The sequence below is a fragment of the Equus przewalskii genome, chromosome 17 (assembly GCF_037783145.1).
Source record: "Equus przewalskii isolate Varuska chromosome 17, EquPr2, whole genome shotgun sequence".
NCBI lineage: Eukaryota > Metazoa > Chordata > Mammalia > Perissodactyla > Equidae > Equus > Equus przewalskii.
The window spans coordinates 54,616,046-54,621,499 of record NC_091847.1 but is presented as its reverse complement, the minus strand read 5'-3'; the positions used below and the strand labels follow the sequence as shown (position 1 = coordinate 54,621,499).

The following is a 5,454-nucleotide window of genomic DNA, read 5'->3' as shown; positions in this document are numbered from 1 at the left end:
CAAAGATCTTCTCATGAACAAAAGGCAGTAAGATCATAGAAAATTAGAACCCTGATTTACATGTGGAAATAACCGTGGAATGAGTTCACCTAAACTAGCTTGCCAATGACTCAACCTTGATCTGGAAAGATCGTCTTATTCACAAGTAAAACATTCACGTTCTCTGTGCTGACTCTGTCTTGGATCTTTTCTCAATGTAGATTACTAACTGTGACACTGGAAGCTCTATTAATAACATATGCATTTACCAACACCGTGGAGTTACGTATTTAACTGAAATATGATTTCTGTTGCATTTTTTATTTTCACCAGGATTTGCTCTCTTTGTATTATATTTATCTAAAGTTTTGCTTACGCATCTGCAAAGCAGTAATTGGAGGAGGATTTGTGTGTATGCTTTATTGGATGAGTCCCTGGGCCCGAGAAATCTGGCCTTTTTATTGGTAAACAAAGTGGTTCTGTGATCGGCGATCGGAAGCTGAGCCAAGGAGCCCTCATACAACAAAATGCGGGGACCACCATTTTGCTGTCTGCTCGCACACAAGAAAATGGTGGCACAGAAAACAGTTAACACATTGTGCCCAGGAGAGTTGTCTTTCAAAGTACTCTGCTCTCTGATCCGAATATTGAGCTGCTTTTAAAAATATTGTGACAAAGGGCTAAAGGTATGCATTTTCTTTAAATATATAAAACCTGTGTGTTTGTGTGTGTATGTGTATGAAATGCTGAAAGAATCGGCTGTGTATATTCAACCAAAGGGTAGAAAGAATTGGTCAAAAATGAACACTCAAGCTGAACGGCAAAGCAAACCTAAATAAAAAGCACAGATCCTGAAAATTGCTTCTAACAGCTCACAAAAGCCGTATGGTGAATTAGGCCGTGATGACGTCTTTCAGTTTAGCATTCACTGCGTGAAACTTAGAGTTAGGACATTTAAGAGAGTTGGGATTTTTTTCTTTTTCTTCTTCTTCTTCTTTTTTTTTTTTAATGTCCTGTAAAAATCAGAAGCAATCCCACATTCGACTCTCGTCTGGGAACCTTACTCCCTCATTTTTTTATAGGAGGCAAAAATAAAATAAAACAAGTACCCATCGTCCCCTCCTCTTCGCCTTCTCCTCTTATTTTTAATCATTAAAAATGCTGCCTCGGCTTTGTTTAAGTGTGGAAATTCTCATTTTTCTGCAGTGTTTCAGACTCACATAGGCTCCTTGGGGACGCAGTGAGAAGCTAACCAACTGCACATGGGAAATGAGAATTTGCGGGGTTAGAAAAACGGCAGTGTTGGGTAATTTTCCACATGGAGTAGAAGTCATGAGTGACTTTTTTCTTTTAAACATAGTGGCTTTACTTAAGCACTTGGTATAGAGTTGTAGGTTCACATTTGAACAGCTGACGCATTAAAAGGTCTTACAAAATTTAACTTGACTTCTTTCTATAAACATTTTCACTATTTTCAAGTGCATAATAAATAGGTTAGAACAGGATACCCTTCCTCTTCCTCCTCCTCTCCCCAGACGGAATTAGAAAAAGCTACTGTCTGTACATGAGAAATAGCCCTGGCGGACCCACCAGCAGGTTATGCAATATGTGACATAGACCACCAGGGGCTGAACTGAAACCACTAATACTTTTTTCATATGATCATTAGCTAGAGTTAAGCAAGGTGTCAAAGTGAAAAGATGGAGAGGTTGACCTGGCTCATTATATTTGCATGTCTTCACTTTAATTATTTTTTGCATTAAAATTAAACCCTAATGTTCAGTTTCATAATTTAAACATATTGTCACCCAAATACAGGACATTACTTTTGATATTTTTAAACGATTTATAATGTATTACTTTGTGATTACTGTTTACAGTTGCTTTTCAATAAATACTAAAGGTCTTGTGCAAAATGCAATTTAAATGTGAGGCTAGGGAGGTTATTAGTGAAATTTTTCCCCTTTGTACTTTATGAGATAAAAGTGACTTGTTTTGAAATGTAGATCTTAAATTAAAATCTGCCTCGAACCAAGATGAGTAGGTCTGGGGCTCCTGGAGTGAGTCTGCATGCATTCTTGACCTTGTGCTGGCAGTCACTGGGAAGAACGTGTTCTCTTTATAATAGCTACTTTACAATTTTAGTGACATTGCTAGGCTTTTACATGCACTAATATTAGTTGCCCTGTGTGCCTTAAATAAAGCCAATCCAATAAATTTAGAATTGGGTTCAGAAATAAATGTCATGTCAGTAACCCTCAACCAGATATCAGAAGAAGGAGTATGTAATTGTTTAGTCCAAAAATTAAGTTTCATGTTTTTAATTGGTGTCATATCCTGCCCTAAGTCTGTAGTGCTTAAATCAAAGGTGACCACATTAACCTGGAAAGGAAACATAATAACAACTCCTTTCATCCCCTGACTCAAATGTTTTTATGCTCAACCCTAATTTTTGTTAAAACACTTTCAGGCAAAGACAACAGGAAACAGTAAACATGGCAACACCATGAAAATAATTTTCTGATGCACGATTTCTCTCCGCGTTCAAAGAGGGAGCTGCGCAGGCTGCAGAGGAAACTGCTGTGTCATTAAACCCAATGCCGACGAAAACAGCCACCCTTGCAGCAAAATGGATACCCCTCTCCATTTCATAAATCTTGTTTCCAACTAGACGAAAGCCAGGAATGGACTCCGTCTCTCACATCAATGGCCTGAAACTGGGGTACCACAGCAGAATGTTCAAAGGGAATCAAAAGTGTCTAACAACTGCAGGGGCAGGGGTGCACGATCACTGACAGCCAGATGTCTGGCCCGGCTGCTAGAATACCCGTCAAGACTGCAGATGGTCTTAAGACTTCTGCATCCAAACAGAGAGTCCCAGGGAAGGATACACGGATAAACAAGAATACCACAAATCCTCGACGCAGACGCAGAAAGGTGCTGTGACTGATCAAGATTTCAGATGCCAGGAGCTGGCCACCTTCTCCCCCTTCTTCCCTCTCTCAGCCTCCCGCCCCCTTTTCCCAAACAAAACGCTTATTAGCGGTTGAGAGCGCAGCAGGGAATGTTTTTACACCCAGTGTCAAATGCCAATACTTCACTGAGGCCTTTAATATATTTAAATGTTTAGATTCGGAGGCAAAGGATTGCAATAGAAATTACTTTACATGTGGAACATGGAGATCTAATAATTTGTCTAAGTACATATTGCATTTACTGGACTTTCCTCAATTAAGGATTACCTAAAAGGTGCACATTAAAATTCAATGAGAAAGGGAATTTGTTTTAATTATCATTTAAGCAATTACAAGCATGAAACTTTTTGTTCCTTAAATATGCATTATATAACATTTCTTAACCTATCTAGATACATGTATTTCTTTATTTTCACTGATTCCATATGGTATTGTCTTGAAATACTTTTTTTGTATGACTAGATTTGACATGCATTTGTGACTCATAAATTATCACAAATATCAAGCTATTCTAATCCAAAAATGGATGAAGGATTCTGGCGAAAACCCAGTAAAATTGTCTTATTTTGTAAAATTATTTAAATTTTTAATTAACTTTAGGTATTAAATATTCTCAAAAATAATAGAACTATATTCAACATATTTATTCTTTTAGCATGTATTGGTGGAGTTTTCAGTGCCATAAACTATTTTGCAGTTTTCATAGCATCTCTGAGAGTAACTAAAAATTATGTCTTTCAAGCAAATTCCTTTTTATGAAGTTTTCTCAAGGGTATTTAGATTTGATATCTCAAATACATTTTTCTTTTGTGACATTCTTCTCTAGGGCTCTAGTGTATGCTCCTGCAGTCGCCTTTCGCAAATCTATTTTGAGGTCTCAGCTTTCTCAATAAAAATGTCCAAACTGGAGGCTTTTGAAACTGGCTGCTGTGAACACGGAGGCCCTTTCTGCGCAGCCAGTCTGCCGGTCTCCTCAGTCTCCGTGAGAGTCTTGCTTCATGTGGATACACAGAGCAATTCTCCAAACAGAGAAGCATCTTATGCCCTTTCCCGGAAACAACACTTGCAGAAAATATGCTGACCAAGAAGAAACAGCAGGGGTGAGAGAAGTGGCCAGAGCACTCACAACATCTTAACAAGCACTAATTAAATGTCTTGCTTTAAAAATATAGCTTAAGAAAGCCAAATACAATAACTTCTTACAGATGGTTTTAGGAACTAACAAGACCTATAGGAAATGGTGCAGTCATTAAGATTAGTGTCCCCGTAGTCTCCCACAACCATTAGTGACTAGAGGTACTATGCACTTTAGGAAGAAATGATGAGAATCTGTCTGGTGTGAAGCTGGGGTTTTTTCCCCTCATTTGTCTCTGAAGGGAACTTTGCAACTGTTTTAGTGCATTACACACTCAATTATTGAAACTGCTAGTCAATTGAATGTAAAAAGAGCCTTAGCAGCCTTGAAATCTATTTTTTTTGATGGGGTACAAAGCCATCCTGAAAAAGAATCATGAACACAAAGAAGGCAGGAACTGTTTTGTCATATTGATACCTCCAGTTCTAACACGTAGTGGGCATTTGATAACTGTTCATTTGTTTATTAAACAAATCTTCCTTGGGTGGTTACCCTATGCCAGGCATGAGCTAAGTTTTGGAGATAAAGTAGTCAAGAAGACAGACAGGGTTTCTACTCTTGGAATAGATAGTCTGTGTGACCATATTTGTTGAAGAGATGGATGGATGGATGGATGGATGGATGGATGGATACGGGTCTGATATTCCTTTAGGATGAGATGCTGGGGCTGAGCTAACTCAGAGAAATGTAGAGCCAGATCCCCAGGTGAGACGGCTCAGGACTGTGCCAGTGACTGACCTCTGCGTGGGCCTGAACATAGGTGCTGCCATGGCAACCTGAGCTTCAGGTGATGTCACTGCTAGAGTGAAATGAGGTTTTCAGGATCTTAGAACCTGGTTAAGATTACTCTTGGCACTGGCATTCTTGGTAGAATCTGAAGAAGTGCCTCTGGTAGTAAAGGGAAATATAGGCCTAATACTCAAAAAAATTTTTACCTTCAAAGTATAACCGGAAGTGTAAAGGATGCATATAAGTCTATGTGTATAAGAAGAGACTTCTTATTTCCAGTTATTTGTGTAATGCCCTAATGCCCTTGTGAAGATAAGTCTTTCTGGCCGCTAACTACCTTTCACTCTGGCAGGCTTCTTGATCTTGCTGGATTTGTTTTTAATCCTATTTCCATTTGCCATATATCCAACTACTTAATACTACTGTCCGACACCGTGTCTATACTCCTGATGCACATTGGGGTTCAGGAGCCAGAGGACTATTAGAACAAGGAAGACCGGAGGGGTAGAGGTTGTCACACCTGCTCTTTCCAGAGCAGCTGGCAGAGTGCTTTGGGGACGAAAGCAGCACCGAGTATTTTGGGGACAAAAGGAGCTCTTTGGGGGACAAACGGGCTCTGCACAGAAGCATCAGGTC

General features: G+C 39.2%; 1 long non-coding RNA gene across 1 annotated transcript; it reads left to right on the top strand.

Annotated features, from left to right (window-relative positions):
• The first annotated feature begins 312 nt into the window (after positions 1-312).
• On the top strand, positions 313-3,258 carry LOC139076710 (uncharacterized). The gene is made up of 2 exons (XR_011528598.1): positions 313-665; positions 2,450-3,258. It is a non-coding gene; the product is annotated as an uncharacterized lncRNA (long non-coding RNA).
• The last annotated feature ends 2,196 nt before the right edge of the window (positions 3,259-5,454 follow it).